Raw genomic sequence first — 19,729 nt, 5'->3', positions numbered from 1 at the left:
TTCTATCTTGGAGGCCTGAAGACAGTCAGTATTGCAGACTGTCGAAGGATAAAAGCATTGTGGGTGCTTCCAGGATAGCAAGCATTTATCGAGATGAATTTCCTGGTGTGATCACACACTAGTTGCACATTGACTGAGTGATAGCTCTTGCTGTTGAACTATTGCTCTCCATTGATGTGACCGGCCCGCAGAGCCATGTGCTATGCAGTTGATGGCACCCTGCACAATCGGGAAGCCCGCTATTCTGGTGAACCCAGGTTCTCTCTCATCCTGATCTTTCATCCTCAATGAGAAGAGGCTGAAGTCCCCTCTCCTCCTGGAAAGCACCTCTGTCAACTTTTGGATGCTTTGCTAATGTCACCAGATCTCTCTGGAAGGAACCGATTGCGAAGAATGAAAGGGCAACAGTGATCTTCACAGCCACTGGAAGAGCCGTCCTCACCCTGGTTTGAGGCTCCAGGTCTTTCTGAAGGAGGTGACACAACTCTTCACTGCCCCAATACAAAAGCAAAATACTGCAGATGCAGGAAATCTGAAATAAAAACAGAAAATGCTGTAAATACTCAGCAGGTCTGGCAGCATCTGTGGAGAGACAAACGGAGTTAACATTTCAAGTCGATGACCTTTTCGGTTTTATTTCTGTCACTACTTCTTTATTAAAGCCTCCTGAGGCACTGCTCTTGGCTCATCCCAAAGGAGGATCGGCGCTCCCAGAAGTCTTTCTTGGGCTTGGGCCTTCTAAAGAGAATCCTCCTTCAAACTTCTCCAGCAACTCATCACAATGTTTTCGTCAGCTTTACTTGAAGTTCGAAACACCTCAGCTGCAATTTGTTGAGTGGCCCTTTAAATAGGCCCAAACAGGGCCTATCTCACTTGCTAATGCTTGTTCTTTCAGGAGTAAATAACAAAGGCATTGCTTGCACATTTGTTGGTCAATTTTAGTACTCGTGTACTGCATCAGCCAATTGATGGCTGTGGCGTCACAATCTCAGCTTTCAACCTCTTCGGGTGCACATATGGAAAGCACCTGCATGCAATACATTAGTCGCATCGTGCCATGCGGACCTTAACTTTTTTTTACTTTTCATTTTTATCTCTTTTCTTTCTCTCTCTTAATCCAGTCTTTCTTTCCTTCTCTTTATTTCTCTTTTTGTACCTGAATTCACCCACTCTAATTGATACTTCATCTCAATCTGATTGGTTGAGGTGATACATGATAGCTTGTCCTGCTCCCTCAGGTGCCAGATGCCTAGTTTCCTTGTCTTGCACTTGCAGCAAATTGTCACATTAAAAATTTGAGTTAGATTGGCAAGGACAAGTCTAACCAATGGTAGACAGCATTCGATGCCATGATTTAGCAAATTATAGCCCAAAATGTGTGTTCAGACTGAACAAATCTCCAATGTCCTGCTACACATATATAATATAATTTGTTCAGAAATATAATACACATGAATTCAGTCTATCCATAAGGAGCTAAAATTGTGATGCTGTTTTCTATTTATTGCCAATAAAGCTCCTATGATGCATAGCTGTATTAAAACATTCCTTTCCCATGTAGTCCCTGTAGCAGCACAAAATCATTACAAAACACCATAAAGTACATTTGCCGTTGAATAATTAACGTTGTGGTTAAACATGTAGAGACTGATATAGCTGCATAATGTGGGAATATACTGGGTGATAATTAGACTTTGTTTTGCCTGTTTTATATGTTGAAACACATCCAACACAGTATTGGTCTCCTGGCAACAGCCTAAAATAGGCATTAGGTCCTTTCCATGTGGAAATTAAGGGTTTAAAGCTTGTTTTAGGTCCCCTCTGTTGTAGTATAAGGATGTAAAGGGTTAATACCGAAGACAGTGAGAGAGACCCCTCCTACTGTATGAGTGTTGATATAACAGTCACATAAGATAGGCTTGAGAAGAAGAAGGTATAGCAGCATGAAGAATGATAGCTTAGGTGGCTTGCAGAGAGTGTATATAGTAACTGTAAATAATAGAGTTGTTAGTTAACCTTTACCAAAGTCTAAGACTTTCTCTTGAAAAGCCTACAATGCTACTAATATAAACCCAACAACGCAATATGGTGGCAATGGTAAAACAACAGTAAACAGCAGTAAAAGCAGAGAATTTGAATATCTCTTTACCTTTAGAAGATAAATACTGGTCCGGTACAGTAAGAAAACTACTTATCTGCAGAAGAGGCTATTGAGAGCTCCACAGCTGTGGTGAGTCAGAGCACAGAAATACAGGCTGCACCACTGAACAGAAGCGTGGTGGCCTGCAAGTAGAATCCGGCGATCGGGTGAGTCACAATACTGACAGTCGGAGAACGCGTTAAATGCCTTTGAAAACCTTGCGGTACTTTTCTAAAGGCATTGTGCTCAGAAAGTTTAAACAAAAGCAGGGAAAACCCCAATCCTTCACTCAGGCTGAATGTGAGGGCGCAAAGCGGGAAACCCCCGAAAAAACAGCATTTCTCAAAGAAAGGGGAAAACCCCAGAAAAGCCTACTTAAACAGTAGGGAACTCTTGAAAACAACTGGGGACCTCTATTAAAGCAACCGTGCCTGAAAAAATCAATCAGAATTTCATAAAGGGGAACACCCTAAAAAGTCTATTAAGAAAACAATATGGATCCAAAAATTAGGAATGCCGGAGAGTTTCCAGAATCAAGAGGGACCCAGTCAGATTTAAAATTGGATATCATGGAGAAAAAGATTCCTAAGGTTTAGAATTGCTTTGCAACTCCATATAAAAGCTTAAGTGGAACAAGTAAACACCCTGCTAAATTCAGTAGGTGCAATTGTGGACGATGTAATTGTCTGTACAAGGCTACCGATAAATTCAAAGAAGTACTCCAAGCCTTTGATAAATATTTTAATCTCCGTACCGATAAAACCTTGGAAAGAGCCAAATTTAATAAGTGGGCGCAGATGATTGGCGAATCTGTCGACTCCTATATTAATGAGCTTTATAGATTGGCAAAAGGTTGCGAATATGGCGAATTGAAGGCAAACCTAATTAGAGACAGGATAGTCGTCGGCATAGCAGATGAATCCTTGCCAGACCTGTTGCAATCTAAGGAAGACCTTACACAGAAAAGGCCATCCAAATTGTAAGACAGGCAAACAGAATAAGGACATCCTACGAGCGGAAGACAAGCCATGGATGAGAAGGAGTCCAATGCCAGTCCAACTAGTTAAGCTAAAGCCAAGTAAACACTTTGAGGAACAGTAAAAACATACAGGTGAGAAGGCACATGAAATAGGAAAGCATTGCCAATGTTGTGGAGCCAAGCAGACCTATGGGCGGCAGCAGTGTCCAGCAAGTAAAGCTGAGTGTTTTAAATGTGGAAAAGCTGGACACTATGGGAAGATGTGCCACAGCAAAATTTCTGCACTTAAATTTACAAAGCAGAAGACTTTTATGCAAACAGTAGTGAATCAAGTACAGCAAAACCCACAAGAGAAAGAACCAGGAGAGTTCTTGGGAATAATCAATAATTCAGACCAAGATTTCTGGACAGCAGACATCTATGCGAATGGACACCTCACGAATTTTAAGCTTGATACAGGGGCTAGTGTCACGATATTGTCTGACCAAGAGCCTTGAGTGTAGAGACATTACCTGCAACCAACAGATATACAGTTGCATGGTCCAGGCAGGACGCAACTGTGAGTAAAGGTAAACTCCAAGCAACTCTTCAGCATAGAGGTAGACAATGGTAAAGGCCTTATAAGTCTTACGAAATCAAGAATTTTCTTTACTGAGCAGGAATGCATGTTTGGAAAGATAGCCGAAGTCAAGCAAACAAAGGTAAAAATTCCTTATTATCACCAGCAGAATTCCTAATGGGAAAGAAGTTAAGAACATAGCTTCCAGTATTGCTTCAACAATGAATGCCTGAATTGAAGACTCAAGACTGCGAATAATCCATCTGCAAGATCCAGATGAAGATGACCAAACCCAAACCGAACGAAATACTACAACCCGTAGAAACGAAAAATCAAGTCAGCAACCCAGACTTCCTACGAAGACTACTGATCATCCCAGACAGATTACAACCAGATGGGGGAGAGTTGTCAAACCTCCGATGAGACTGAATCTGTAAAGTCAGAGACTTGGGGGGAGAGAGAGTAGTAGAGAAAAAGGTTGGATAAAGATTTGGGGGGAGATGCAGTATAAGGATGTAAAGGGTTAATACCGAATACAGTGAGAGAGACCCATCCCACTGTATGAGCGATGATATAGCAGTCATATGAGATAGACTTGAGAAGAAGAAGGTATCGCAGCACGATGGATGCTAGCTTAGGTGGCTTGCAGAGAGTGTATATAGTAGCTAAATAATCGAGTTGTTAACCTTTACTGGACTCTAAAACTTTTTCTAGAATGCCCTACAACGCTACTAATACAAACCCAACAATGCAACATCTGTAAACTTGGATTCTGATGAATGGAGCTCCAGGTCCAGTTTTGGGCTGGCTTTAGGCCTCTCAGCTTAGACAAGTTATGGATGCAGTGCTGCAATCATGCCTAAAATCATGTGTCAATGAATTTTTAACCATACATGTGGTAGCAAAATGCTAAATTTGTAGCTTGAATCCAAATTGGCTTTATTTGAATTGGTAGGAGTATTAGTATCCTATTTGATGGTCATTGCAGCCTACACTGTAGCTTCAATTTTGATTTTATTTGACATTGGACAGTAATTGTGAAATAAAATATGTTTATCTCAGTCAGTTGTTGTTAAGTTCTCCTTCTCTATGCTTTAAGGTGGGTAGCCTGGAAGGATAAGATAAAAAGGACTGAAAGGGTATCCTTCATTTAAATTACCTTGTGATCTGGTGATTGATGAATTGTACTGCAACAAATGTGAATTTGTTTTTACCAAAAAAATTATCTCAAGTGAAAAATTATCTTATCAGAATTGTTTTGCATTTACTGAAGGTGGCTCTGCTTGCATTTCAATAGGGGGTTCGATCTTCGCTGCCAATCCATGTAGACTATAAATATACAAACAGGTAAAACATAAATCTCCGAAGGACCAGATGCCTCAGGAATGTATCTCTGACCATCTGTTACTTTGTGTTGCTATATATAGCATATCATAGAATGGATTGTGGCAATAAGACTACACAGGTGAGCAGATGGTAACAGAGGTAATAATTAAAAACAATGTAGAAATAACATCATTCTGATATCACATTGTCAATGTAGGAAAATTTCAGGTTTGCTTTCAAAAACAGAAGTACTATGTATACTGATGATGCTAATTCAATGTTCTTTGTTTAACAGCTTCCAGCAAGTTTTTTTCCTGTCGAGATTCTGTGATTGCAGCTTGCTAAAAGCATAATATGGTGTGCAGGTATTGCTGGGGAGAGCTCTTTGCGTGCTGTGAGTGAGCGTCAGTGCTGATGTAGAGTTATGCATTGTTAACTGAACGTCTGATGTTACAGTCACACCCTAACCATGTAGAGGGCTTGGCTTTGACTGGCAATTAACAGTGAACAGCAAAGATGATTTATAATAACAAAACAACTGTTGTTCTGGCATGTAATTTTTGCTGAATGGCCTGAGGCTCATCCAGCATGTCTTTATACTGCATTAACTATTTCAGATGAATAAGAGACACCATCATACAGCACAGAATGAGGCAATTCAGCCCATCGTGCCTGTGCTGACTCTGAAAGTATCTATCCAATTTGTCCCACTCCCCTGCTCTTTCAAAGAATCATATAATCATAGAATTTCCATAGCCCTGCAAATTTCTGCTTAAGGATTGATGATGCTTCTTGCCAAGAAGAAATGAAGAAAACATTAAATTATGTTCCTGAAGGTAGTATTACAACTCAATAAATTACAGTCTAACTGAGTCTTTGGCAGTAATGTATTGGCAACCCGTTTTACCCCCTGGTCAATTTTCTTTTCCATTTATAGCCCATTTTACACTTCTGCTGAAGACCAATTTCATCCCAACTGCACTTTGTAAGAGCTTCAGGTCAAGAAGGAAAATTTTCTCCATGTTATATGTAATAAAATTGTAATCATATTCTTTAAAAATGAGTTTATGACTTAATTGCATGTAGAACATGTAACTTTAAGTTAATTAATTAGAAAGTGTCTTTTTTTACAGATGAATTTAATAGGAATTGTTCTTAAATTTTAGATAGCCAGCAACCCAAAATACTCCATGCTTCATAGATTTAATTCTTCCTATTTGACTGATTCTAAGGAATGATTCCTTTTAGTTGATCAGGGATTTTAGGGTTCGGAGTTTGAATCATGAGAAACATATATCCCCAGACAACTCAGAAAGGACAGTCCATATATGCCTGATCTCCACCTGCACTTGCTGATCCATCATCAGTCCCCACCCATTCATCACCAGTGCCCAAAGCTTTATTCTCTGTTTCCTCAATCTGCATCATGATCCGATTGTCATAAAATGTTGATATCTAAGCATATGCTTAACGCAAATGTGTGCCAGTATGGTTGGTGCTGTGGTAACTTGTACTTTTCTCCTCTGCAGAAGAGGTAAGACATTATGGGGTACCTTTTGTGAGAACCTGAACGACCAACGAGGCCTTGCGCACACAGCCAGTGCTTGTCAGAAAATCATGGGCATGCTACCAGAAATTCCATCTGTCCATTGAAATCAAAGCGCCAGCTGTATGAAAACCCACCAGTTTGTGGAAAGCATGATGCACATATACTACAAGTCATAGGTATATATATGATCAATTAGCCTGTCCAACAATTCAAACTGCTCAAGCCTAGTACTTCTGAAAGACACTTTCCTCAGTTATTCCACAATTTTCTGTTTATATTCAATTAAAATTTCCAAGGCATCTCATTATCTGCATTACCTTTAAACATACCAATAGCTTGAATTTTGCCAAGGTGATTTGGCTCATGAATATTCCTTCCCAGAGTAATTTCTGTTTGCTGTCATGATGTGTAATTTGTATTCCCTCCAATTTTCAGTTGTAGCATCTTCCTTACCACACATCCTTCCAAGTTCTCTGTGAGTACAGCATTTGTTTGCATTTCCCTGGATGGCTACTTCATTGTAGTATTATTGCCTTATCTTGGTGCTGTTTATATAGCTGTGCACTTTTTCCAGCTCCTAATCTTTACAGTAATTTAGGTTATGACCACACAGTCTGGGATGTATTGACTACCATTTTACCTCAAAAAGTGGTTTCTGGCCCCCCGGATCAAAATGGTTAATCTGTTTCTCCGTTATTAGATTGACAAGGGCCCTCATATCTAGTCAGTAAAACAGCTTCTACAATGTTTTTCTACTGGGTTATAATGTGCACTCCAAAATTGATTAACATTTTGCTGTCTTTTGTGCTGCTTAAGTGACTTCCTAGGTGATTGAGAAGCATTAGATTATTGCAAGTAGGCTGTAATTTGTTACTTCTCTGTCACTCTTGCTAAGATATTACATGACATATGCCTGTTGCAAAACTGCACAAGCACCATTTTTTGGGTTATAATAATCTATGAAAAAAGAACCCCTTTTGAAAAAGGAGGGTAGTCTGAGCCATAGTCACTGCCTATTGCTCTCTCTAACTATTACCATGGTGAGACAAAAGGAAATTGTCTCAAATGTCCACTGGCAAATTCTAAGCAGGTTAGATAATTGGTGTATCAACAATATGATATTTTCCTTTGCAGTTCATAACTCTCTGCAGTCATAGTTGCCCTGGACAGCTACTTTACAGTAACATTATTGCCCGAGCTTTCTTAAATTATGCTACTTCGAAGCTTTCAGAGTACACGCAGGTTTCCTGTTCCACAGGTTATCTGCTTTGAGTATTAGAAAGCAGAATTACCAAAATCTATTTTGTCACATTTGCAGAGGATAGCATTTTGATATTTTTACCTATTTGGCCTGAAATGGATTAATTTATTTTATGATGTAAGCATGACGCTAGGTGAAATGCTCTTTAGGACAATTTAGTTGGGAGTACCTATGTTGTGTTCTCATAAATGAATCAGTTTGAAACAATGTCCAACACTTCCCAGAGATTGTTGCAACTGTAACTTTGAACTGTTCTACATTCAGAAGTGCTCAGTGGGAGAATAAACTCAACAAACAATATAGTCACCATAACTCTCATTTAAAGTGATAAGTTGATAGGCAGCCCAGTGAACCCATTCTCAGCAGAGAAAGCTGAGAAAAGGGTCAGGCATCTGCCTTTGTCTTTTTCTTCCTACGTAGAAGACTCTTTCCTGTTTAATTTGGAGTCTGGAGCAGTGGAAGAGTCAAAGAGTCAAAGGTTGGAATTTTACGTTGGGTGGGAAGCCCTACCCACCAGCCAAAAAGTCAGTGGCGAGCCCGCCTCCGCCAGGCCTGGGGAGCCACACTGGGAATTTTCGCTCTCCAGGCCCTTAATTGGTCTTGGGCAGGGCTTCCATCTCCTTGAGGCAGGAAATCCAGCCTAATGGAGCTGCCGGCCAATCAGCAGGCTGGCAGCTTTCAGGCCAAGAAGCGCCACTGGGAGCAATGGCCACTGCTGGGACTAAAGGCCTGCTACCCGACCCGAACCCGAAGGGACCCGACGACATGTGTCGGGGTCGGGTTAGGTCAGGTCACACTTCCGGGCCTGGCATTCAGGCTCGGGTCGGGTCGGGCCAGATCGGACACGCTCCATCACCACCTCAGGTAAATGACTCTAATGTTAATTTACTTTTTGGAATTTAAAGGTGGTTTTGTTCCAGTTATTTTAAGCTTGTGCAGGTAAGGAACAAAGTGAAAAACAGAAGGTAAGTTAACTGATGGTCGGGTCGGGTCGGGTCGGTTCAGGTCGGTCGCGGGAAAAAATAGAAGGACTTGGGCCGGGTCGGGCTCGGGGTCGGATGGGATTCTGTCGGGCTTAGTTCAGGTCTCTTTTACAGACCCGAGCAGGCCTTTAACTGGGACTACACCCAGACATCAGAAGATAGAGGAAGGACGGCCCTAGAACAGTGGTAAGATTTTGGGACCCAGCCTGGGACAATCGGCCGGACCCTGGCAAGGCAAGGGAAGGTGGTTTGGCCTTCTGGGATGGCCCTCCATGGGGCACAGGGTGCCCAATCAGGAAGGTCCCCAACCCCCAGCCCACAAGAAGGAATCTGATAGTGTTCTTGGGGCCATTGCCATCTGCCTGCCATAGGTAAAATACCCACAGCAGAGGGAGGAGGCCCTTAAGTGGTGGTTAATTGGCCATTTACGGGCCTTGATTGGCCTGGGGTGGGTGGGCCATTTCTCGCTCCTGCCGTCCCACATAAAATTGCAACGGGTATGGGAAGGTGTCTGGATCGGCCTCCCCGCCTCCCACTCAACTTTACACTGCCCCCCACCTCCCTCCCCACCACCCGCCCACTCATTGAAGGGCTGTAAAATTCTGGCCATAGAGTCATAACAGCACAGAAGGAAGCCATTTGGGCCATCGAGGCAGTAAGGTTTATCCTTCTCTCGAGTTAATGAGGGAAGCTATGAGGGTCTAGGATGAGACATGAACCCATGTGTCCTGTAGGAGCAGGGTTCGTGCCCATCAGTTTACAGACTGCTAATTTGTAAAGTGAGTTCATAATTATCTAGTGGATTAAGTTATGTGTTATCATGTGAGGAGCAGTAAGGAAATGATTGAATTACACTGAACAAATATACTCTGTTCATTCATTCTGTCTAGGCAGAAGCAGCTCAGCAGCTGTTCTGAAGCTGGAAAAGGCCCTTCAGATAAGGGTGAAACTTTGCTTTGTGGGGACTTGAGGAACAGGAGTGGTCTCCCCTGCCCTGGAACAAACCCCGCTGCTGCCCCCTCCCTCCAAACTTCTCTCTCACGGACACTCCCAATACTCCCACCCTGTCTTATGCCTGGAAACCCCCACCTGGCAACCACTCTTTATGGCCGTTGTCGATGGGAAGTAGACGTGAGGCATTTAAGTGCAACCTAGTCGTTAACATCACCATGGCCTATTGTTGCCTGTGCCGAGTGAGAAGTAAACTTGCCAGAAATCCACTCTGAGTTAAAATCTGCCCCATAGATTCCTTCCATCCATTCCAAAATCAGTGATAATTTGGTATTCAAGCAGCACCAGCCTCCCTGACTAAGAGAACTAGGCTACAGGAGCACAAAAATATCAGCTTTGCACAAATTAAATGTGCAGATGCAGCTGCAGGAAACAAGTCCGGGTCCAAGCAATTTCAAAGGTGCATCCATGCTATTTTCTGAGAAGACCTTTCACTTTGAGGGTCACAAACAACATCCAGCTCTGAATGTGGTTTGGTTGTGCAATATACAGCAAGGATGCAACGAAATGACACTAGAACAGATTAGAAGCTTCACCCTACACATAATTTGGCTCTTCTACACTGCATGAGTGCTGAAAAAAGATGAATCATGATTAATGATGGAGACACTGGGAAGTTGAGTTGTAGCAGAGTGAGGAGGCATGAGGGTGGGGGAAGGGGGAAGGCATGTAAACACTATTTTCTGAGAGAGTCTCTGTGCTATTTTACAACTGGTTGGAATCCAGGTGTTTGCAATACAATGAATGGTTATCTCTGTTCCTGAAGTAGGGGAGTTGTGTGTGTTTTACTTTTCTAATATACTATTCCTGTGTGAAAGATGAGAACAATATTCCTTGTCTGCTCTGATACTATCGGAGCTCTGTTAGAACAGTTATTGAAAGTAAATTGACACAGTGCAGAAATAGCACATCAGGGTTTCCCCCAGAGACATGAATTATTGATGCCGGGGAGGCCAAGTGACACAAACAACAATATGTTGGTAGAGTTTGCTTCTGCTGTGACTGAACAATGACATTTACAGAAAACAGAAATTCACAGACAAGAAAATACCACAGCAACCTTTTGGTTTTCTGTTTTAGTTTCTGTATCTCATGACTGAGACATTTTTACCGAAAAAATGAAGCATTTTACACAACAGTGTCAATTTGTACTGCAAAGCATGTTTACCCCATTTATTTCCGACTTACCTTACATCTTACAGCAGTTTTCCTTGAAGCTCTGACAAATATAGATCAGCAATAGGTCAAGCTGTTGTTAATGTCATTGGCCGTACTATCCTGAAACCTTTTCTTCTGGGAACAGCCTGTCAGTTCCTAAAGGTTGCATGAAGATGTTTGCTCCTTGTATTTTGTTTCTGTGGTTACCAGTGTGCACTTAACATACCACAAAAGAGATTGTGCAGGGACCATTGGCTTTGTCACAAATAAACCCTTTCATTAGCACGATTATTGTATGGAAGAGAAAGCCACAGCAAGCACCTGTTCTGTGGCAGAAAAAGGCAACAATTTGATGAGGTTTTTAATGACTTTGTCTAGTGGAGCATTAAGCTGTAAGAAGCACGGGTTGATGGTCCTTTTATGATAACCTTGTGATGTGCAGATTAAAAAGTCAATACTGTTTCAAAACACTTTTTGTCCTGTATTTTCATTTTTTTGTCAATCTCCTTGTTCACTGCTCACCATAATTCTAATATCCTATATTAGGGATAATAAGGCATTCAAAACTCTGACACCTCCTCCAGCAAAGAGGTTGGCCAGTTTTAGCTGATTAGTATAATACACCCTCTCCCAGAGGGGAAAGGAAAGTAATTTTTCAAGCAGGGGTAAGGGGATAGTCTGGCAATGGAAGATTCTATTCTGTGCTGCCTGTGAGAGTTCATTTAGATGGTATCTGCTTTTTTCCTTTGAGTGAGCTTTAAAGTAGATGCATTTCTGGGGATGAGGGGAGGGTAGGATGCCTGCCGTCCAAGAAGTTACGTCCCTAACCCCAGCCCATCCTCTGGCATTCCTGTCATTAACATTTAAGGACAGGTTCCTGGCCTCTACTGAGAGCATAATAACATACTGGAAGTGAAGCTTTGCTTTGGCAGATCCTCATCACTGACGCAAGAAAATAGTCCTCCTCTCGTCGCGGTTAACACAACCCTTCATAATTTAAAACCCGCCATTAAATCTCCTCTTAAATTTCCTGCTACAGTGGAAATAAGCCAAATATTGAAGTCTTACGTCATAGCTATAACTTCCCATCCCTAATATTAACCTGATAAATCTACATTGTATTCTCGATATGGCTTTAATGACCCTTCTATAATGGAGGACACAGAAGCTGCACACAGTACACTAACAGTAGGCTAATCATTCTCCAGACAAATTTATCATTATCTCTACTCTTGTATGCTATACCTCCTATATGTGAAACCAAAGTGCTACTGGACATTTTTTGGTTTTATTTATTTGCACATTCAGGGAATTATATCTTTGAAATTTTAGGTGTCTCTATTTATGCAACCCTTCAGTGTCTTGCCATTTAATGTATATTTCCAGTCATTATTTGTCTTCCCAGCATGTATTGTCTGACACTTCTCCACATTTAATTGTATCTGCCTCCTGTCTGCTCATTCTGCAAGCTCAGCTATGTCCTCCTGAAGTCTTTTGCAATCCAGCTGCCGTTTGCTGAACTTTCAACTTTTGTTTCATTTCCAGTTTTAGATACTGTGCTCCTTTAAGAACATCTGTATAAACAGAGCATTTCACTCCATCATCTATTTTAAAATTCAATCTGACCATTTTTCTTTTTATCGTGCTCATGATCCACAATGCCCTCCAGATGTAAGACTATAGTCTGAGCTATGCTAAACTTAACATGTAAATGCTTAATGCTGACATTAGGTCTTCAAAGGGAAAGACATTCCATTTACCAGCACTGAGAACTCTCAATTTGTTGAAACCAATTAATAAGTGCCCCGTCGCTATACTGTATTGTTAAAAATAAGAACATAAATCTCAGTTTATAGGTAGGTAACAAACATTAAACAATATGGTTAAAATGTTGGTGTTATTCGTATAACTGCAATTGTTAAATTTTAAGACAGCTGTTTTTCCACTTGTCTTTCCTCTCTCCTGAATGTAGTGTTTATAAGAAAAGTCAAAGACATAAATAGTCCATTCAGCTTAGTGCAGCTTACAATTCTGGTACCTTAACTCTTCTTTATACCATCCAACTGCATTTTCAATGTGCCAAATGCCTTCAAATCTTCCCACCTTCTTCCCCAGCTTCACCCCATCCCACCCATTCTGCTTAGCAGTTTACTCAGAACATTTATCAATTTATCATTCGTCACACAAGCATTTATCAGTGAAGAAGTTCGTAATCCTACTTACCAATCTTACTTTGAAGTTATATTCTGCATTTACCTAATCATATTATTTAACATACAGCAATGCAGTCCATCCTTAGTCAAATTCTAAAAGCTTAAGCTTCGCTGAATCTTTCCTTATCTTCTTGCTAAGATATGATTCCTCAGATACCAGCAGCCTTCTCAGCCTATTCTTCATGACCACTCTTCATTCTTGAGCCAAGGTAATAAAGTGTTGCTAAACTATTCCATCAGGGGAGACAATGGAACTGAGCACAATTTTCTTCGCCATATGTCCACATATGCGTGCTTTGAGCAGAGATCGCTGGACTATGATCAGTCAGGGGAACTCCAGAGTATTTTTTTCACTTCCCTATCTAGAGACACTGAGGGTAACTTTAGCATTCCCAGTACCACCCTGGCTGATATCTGTTAACCCAGCATTGATAAAGAAATAAACCTAAGGCCTTCCTGGTCTGTGTAGCTTGGTACCACTTGCATTTCCCTTTTGAGTCACCAGAGGAGCTAAGATTCATGACATGTAAGCTCAAGTTGACAAAAATCTTCAAATTCATAAAGGCTCTGAATCAGCCAGTGAAATTCCTCAATTCTTCCAATGTTTTGCAATTATTTGTGGACTTTTGCTACAAAACAATGACAAGCAAGAACATCATCTTCATATAGTTTTAAACTCCTCTATCATGTTCAACATTTTAAATGCAATATTGTGCAGGTTAAATGCACAGTAACACTCAGTTTGGGTTCTGCCAGGGGCACTCAGCTCCTGACCTCATTACAGCCTTGGTTTAAACCTGGACAAAAGAGCTGAACTCAAGAGGTAAGGTGAGAGTGACTGCCCTTGACATCAAGGCAGCATTTGACAAGTATGGCATCAAGGAGCCCTAGCAAAACTGAAGTCAATGGGAATCAGGGGCAAAACTCTCCACTGGTTGGAGTCACACCTAGCGCAAAGGAAAATGGTTGTGGTTGTTGGAGGTCAATCATCTGAGCTCCAGGACATCACTGCAGGAGTTCCTCAGGGTAATGCCCTAGGCCCAACCATCTTCAGCTGCTTCATCAAGACCTTCCTTCAATCATAAGGCCAGAAGTGGGGATATTCACTGATGATTGCACAATGTTCAGCACCTTTTGCGACTCCTCAGATATTGAAGCAGTCCGTGTAGAAATGCAGCAAGACCTGGACAATATCCAGGCTTAGGCTGATAAGTGGCAAGTAACATTCGCGCCACACAAGTGCCAGGCAATGACCATCTCCAACAAGAGAGAATCTAACCATCTCCCCTTGACATTTAATGGCATTGCCATCGCTGAATCCCCCACTATCAACATCCTGAAACTGACCAGAAACTGAACTGGAGCAGCCATATAAATACCGGGGCTACAAGAGCAGGTCAGAGACTATGAATCTTGTGGCAAGTAACTCACCTCCTGACTCTCCAAAGCCTGTCCACCATCTACAAGGCACAAGTCAGGAGTGTGATGGAATACTCTCTACTTGCCTGGATGGGTGCAGCTCCAGCAACACTCAAGAAGCTCGACACCATCCAGGACAAAGCAGCCCGCTTGATTGGCACCCCAATCACAAACATTCACTCGCTCCACCACTGACGCACAGTGGCAGCAGTGTGTACCATCTGCAAGATGCATTGCAGCAACGCACCAAGGCTCCTGAGACAGCACCTTCCAAACTCACGACCTCTACCAACTAGAACGACAAGGGCAGCAAATGCATGGGAACACCATCACCTGCAAGTTCCCGTTCAAGTCACAGACCATCCTGACTTGGAACTATATTGCCAATACTTCACTGTCGCGGAGTCAAAATCCTGGACTCCCTTCTGAACAGCGCGGTGGGTGTACCTACCTCACATGGACCGCAGAGGTTCAAGAAGGCAGCTCACCACCACCTTCTCAAGGGCAATTAGGGATGGGCAATAAATGCTGGCCTCGCCAGCAATGGACACATCCCATGAATCAGTAAAAGAAAAGTCACCATTGACATGTACAGGGCACAGTAAACAAATTACATTAAATTACTTCAAATAATATTCCAAGTTCTGGAAATTCAGTCTATGTAGGATTCCACTCTAGCCCACATACATCTCACAATTTATCAGCAATATTTTTTCATTATTATCCAGCAGATATTCAAGCCAAGTAAGTGATAATTGCCTTGTTGGGTACACTGCCTTCATCCTCATTTCATAAACAGAGTTCCAGCTATGTGAAAGAATCAGTGTTGTATATCAAGCCACCGTCCAAAGGACTTTCACTGACCTCATCTCCTCTGGAGATCTTCCCTCTACAGCTTCCAACCTCATAGTCCCGCAACCCCGGACAGCCCGCTTCTATCTCCTTCCCAAAATCCACAAACGGGACTGTCCCGGCAGACCCATTGTGTCAGCCTGCTCCTGCCCAACTGAACTTATTTCTTCCTATCTAGACTCTATCTTTTCTCCGCTGGTGCAGTCTCTTCCCACCTACATCCGTGACTCTTCTGACGCCCTACGTCATTTTGACAATTTCCAGTTTCCTGGTCCCAACCGCCTCCTCTTCACTATGGACGTCCAATCGCTCTACACCTCCATCCCCCACCAGGATGGTTTGAGGGCTCTCCGCTTCTTCCTGGAACAGAGGCCCAACCAGTCCCCATCCACCACCACCCTCCTCCGCCTGGCTGAACTTGTTCTCACATTGAACAACTTCTCCTTCAACTCCACGCACTTCCTTCAAGTAAAAGGTGTCGCTATGGGTACCCGCATGGGTCCTAGTTATGCCTGTCTTTTTGTGGGATATGTCGAGCATTCTTTGTTCCAGTCCTACTCAGGCCCCCTCCCCCAACTCTTTTTCCGGTACATTGATGACTGTATCGGTGCCGTTTCCTGCTCCCGCCCCGAACTCGAAAACTTTATCAACTTTGCTTCCAATTTCCACCCTTCTCTCACCTTTACATGGTCCATCTCTGACATTTCCCTTCCCTTCCTCGACTTCTCTGTCTCCATCTCTGGGGATAGGTTGTCTACCAATATCCATTATAAGCCCACTGACTCCCACAGCTACCTCGACTACACTTCTTCACACCCTACCTCCTGTAAGGACTCCATTCCATTCTCCCAGTTTCTCCGTCTCCGACGCATCTGCTCTGATGATGCTACCTTCCATGACGGTGCTTCTGATATGACCTCCTTTTTCCTCAACCGAGGATTTCCCCCCACTGTGGTTGACAGGGCCCTCAACCGTGTCCGACCCATTCCCCGCACCTCTACCCTCACCCCTTCCCCTCCCTCCCAGAACCGTGACAGGGTTCCCCTTGTCCTCACTTTTCATCCCACCAGCCTCCATATCCAAAGGATCATCCTCCGCCATTTTCGCCACCTCCAGCATGATGCCACTACCAGTCGCATCTTCCCCTCCCTTCCCCTGTCAGCATTCCGAAGGGATCGTTCCCTCCGCGACACCCTGGTCCACTCCTCCATTACCCCCACTACCTCGTCCCCGTCCCAGGGCACCTTCCCTTGCAATCGCAGGAGGTGTAATACCTGCCCATTTACCTCCTCTCTCCTCACTATCCCAGGCCCCAAACACTCCTTTCAGGTGAAGCAGCGATTTACTTGTACTTCTTTCAATGTAGTATACTGTATTCGCTGCTCACAGTGTGGTCTCCTCTACATTGGGGAGACCAAGCGCAGACTGGGTGACCGCTTTGCGGAACATCTCCGCTCAGTCCGCAAGCAGGACCCTGAGCTTCCAGTTGCTTGCCATTTCAACACTCCCCCCTGCTCTCATGCTCACATCTCTGTCCTGGGATTGCTGCAGTGTTCCAGTGAACATCAACGCAAGCTCGAGGAACAGCATCTCATCTACCGATTAGGCACACTACAGCCTGCCGGACTGAACATTGAGTTCAATAATTTCAGAGCATGACAGCCCCCCACTTTACTTTCATTTTTAGTCATTTTTAGTTATTTTTTCTTCCTTTTTTTTTGCATTCCTTTTTACATTTTTTGCATTTATTTCATTTCATCTTAGTTTGTTCAGTTTGCTTACCCACTGTTTTTTTCAGGTTGTTTTTCTTCAGGTTTGCACTTGCTGATGTTCTATATTCAGTATATTCACACCTAATCTGTACTAATGCTTTGTCTTTCAAAACACCATTAACATATTGTTTGCCTTTGCTCTGTGACCTTTTGGTCAGCTATGTGGCCTGGTCCAATCTGCACCTTCTCCTTTGTTATCTCTTGCCCAACCCCCACCTCACTTGTTTATAATCTGTGACTTTTCTAATATTTGTCAGTTCCGAAGAAGGGTCACTGACCCGAAACGTTAACTCTGCTTCTCTTTCCACAGATGCTGCCAGACCTGCTGAGTGAATCCAGCATTTCTTGTTTTTGTTTCAGATTTCCAGCATCCGCAGTATTTTGCTTTTATTTTAGTGGTTAATTCACTGCCACTTCTCTTCCAGGAATGCCTACTTTGAAGAAGTTCTGCTCTTCTCTCCGACGGGATTTTCGTTTGTCTCTTTTACCTTGTTCACCTTCATTGCTTTCTATTTCCCTCCTGGTGTTTGATAAGGTATCTACCAAAACTCGTTTTCACAGCCACATCTCCTTCCTCAGTGACTGTCTCCGGCTCCGACTGATTCCACGTGGATTCCAACTGCAGTTTCACCCATCATGCTTTGAAACCACCCAGGATCACAGGTATCTCCGAGAAATACAACGTTCCTCGGACTGCTACTCTCGCCGCATCCTGAGATCTACACTCAGTGCTATGCGCCGCCATATGCACACACTGGACCTCTCTCTCCAGCAGCACCGTCTCACCTTATCTCAAATCTGTTCTACTCCGCAGTTTCATCTCATCTTACGTCTCATCCGACGCATTAACAAAAAACTTTTTTTCTTCCTTTCAGGTGTTAAGGAACGCAAGCTCCAGCAGCTGATGGGGACTAATGCCCCTCCAGATCCTCCTTCCGCTTCACTTCCCTCTGACCCCACCCCTTCTGATCTGACCCCTTGCCGTGTATTCACTATACCCTCTGACCTCCCCCTCTCTGATGCTGAGCGTTCTGTACTCAGCAAAGGACTCAGTTTTATCCCCTTACGCCCCCACCTCAATGAATTTCGCGCTCGGCATGACGTTGAGCTCTTCTTCCGTCGCCTCCGCCTCCGGGCTCACTTCTTTGACCAGGAGTCCTCCCCCCGACCAGCAGACCCATTCACCCGCCTCCAGCATTCTCCCTCTACCTGGACCCCTCACCCTGGCCTCTTACCCGCTCTTGATCTCTTCATTGAAAACTGTCGGCAAGACATTGGTCGTCTCAATTTCTCTGCCCCCCTCACTCACTCTAACCTGTCCCCCTCTGAACTTGAGGCACTCCGTTCTCTCAGGTCTAACCCCGACATGGTCATCAAACCTGCAGACAAGGGTGGTGCTGTTGTTGTATGGCGTACAGACCTCTACCTTGCAGAAGCTCAACGCCAACTCACAGACACCTCTTCCTACCTCCCTCTGGACCATGACCCCACCACCGAACATCAAGCCACCGTCCAAAGGACTGTCACTGACCTCATCTCCTCTGGAGATCTTCCCTCTACAGCTTCCAACCTCATAGTCCCGCAACCCCGGACAGCCCGCTTCTATCTCCTTCCCAAAATCCACAAACGGGACTGTCCCGGCAGACCCATTGTGTCAGCCTGCTCCTGCCCAACTGAACTTATTTCTTCCTATCTAGACTCTATCTTTTCTCCGCTGGTGCAGTCTCTTCCCACCTACATCCGTGACTCTTCTGACGCCCTACGTCATTTTGACAATTTCCAGTTTCTTGGTCCCAACCGCCTCCTCTTCACTATGGACGTCCAATCGCTCTACACCTCCATCCCCCACCAGGATGGTTTGAGGGCTCTCCGCTTCTTCCTGGAACAGAGGCCCAACCAGTCCCCATCCACCACCACCCTCCTCCGCCTGGCTGAACTTGTTCTCACATTGAACAACTTCTCCTTCAACTCCACGCACTTCCTTCAAGTAAAAGGTGTCGCTATGGGTACCCGCATGGGTCCTAGTTATGCCTGTCTTTTTGTGGGATATGTCGAGCATTCTTTGTTCCAGTCCTACTCAGGCCCCCTCCCCCAACTCTTTTTCCGGTACATTGATGACTGTATCGGTGCCGTTTCCTGCTCCCGCCCCGAACTCGAAAACTTTATCAACTTTGCTTCCAATTTCCACCCTTCTCTCACCTTTACATGGTCCATCTCTGACACTTCCCTTCCCTTCCTCGACTTCTCTGTCTCCATCTCTGGGGATAGGTTGTCTACCAATATCCATTATAAGCCCACTGACTCCCACAGCTACCTCGACTACACTTCTTCACACCCTACCTCCTGTAAGGACTCCATTCCATTCTCCCAGTTTCTCCGTCTCCGACGCATCTGCTCTGATGATGCTACCTTCTATGACGGTGCTTCTGATATGACCTCCTTTTTCCTCAACCGAGGATTTCCCCCCACTGTGGTTGACAGGGCCCTCAACCGTGTCCGACCCATTC

Source organism: Heterodontus francisci, chromosome 1 (genome assembly GCF_036365525.1).
Source record: "Heterodontus francisci isolate sHetFra1 chromosome 1, sHetFra1.hap1, whole genome shotgun sequence".
Taxonomy (NCBI): domain Eukaryota; kingdom Metazoa; phylum Chordata; class Chondrichthyes; order Heterodontiformes; family Heterodontidae; genus Heterodontus; species Heterodontus francisci.
The sequence above is the reverse complement of the archived record's forward strand: the minus strand, read 5'-3'. Positions refer to the sequence as shown.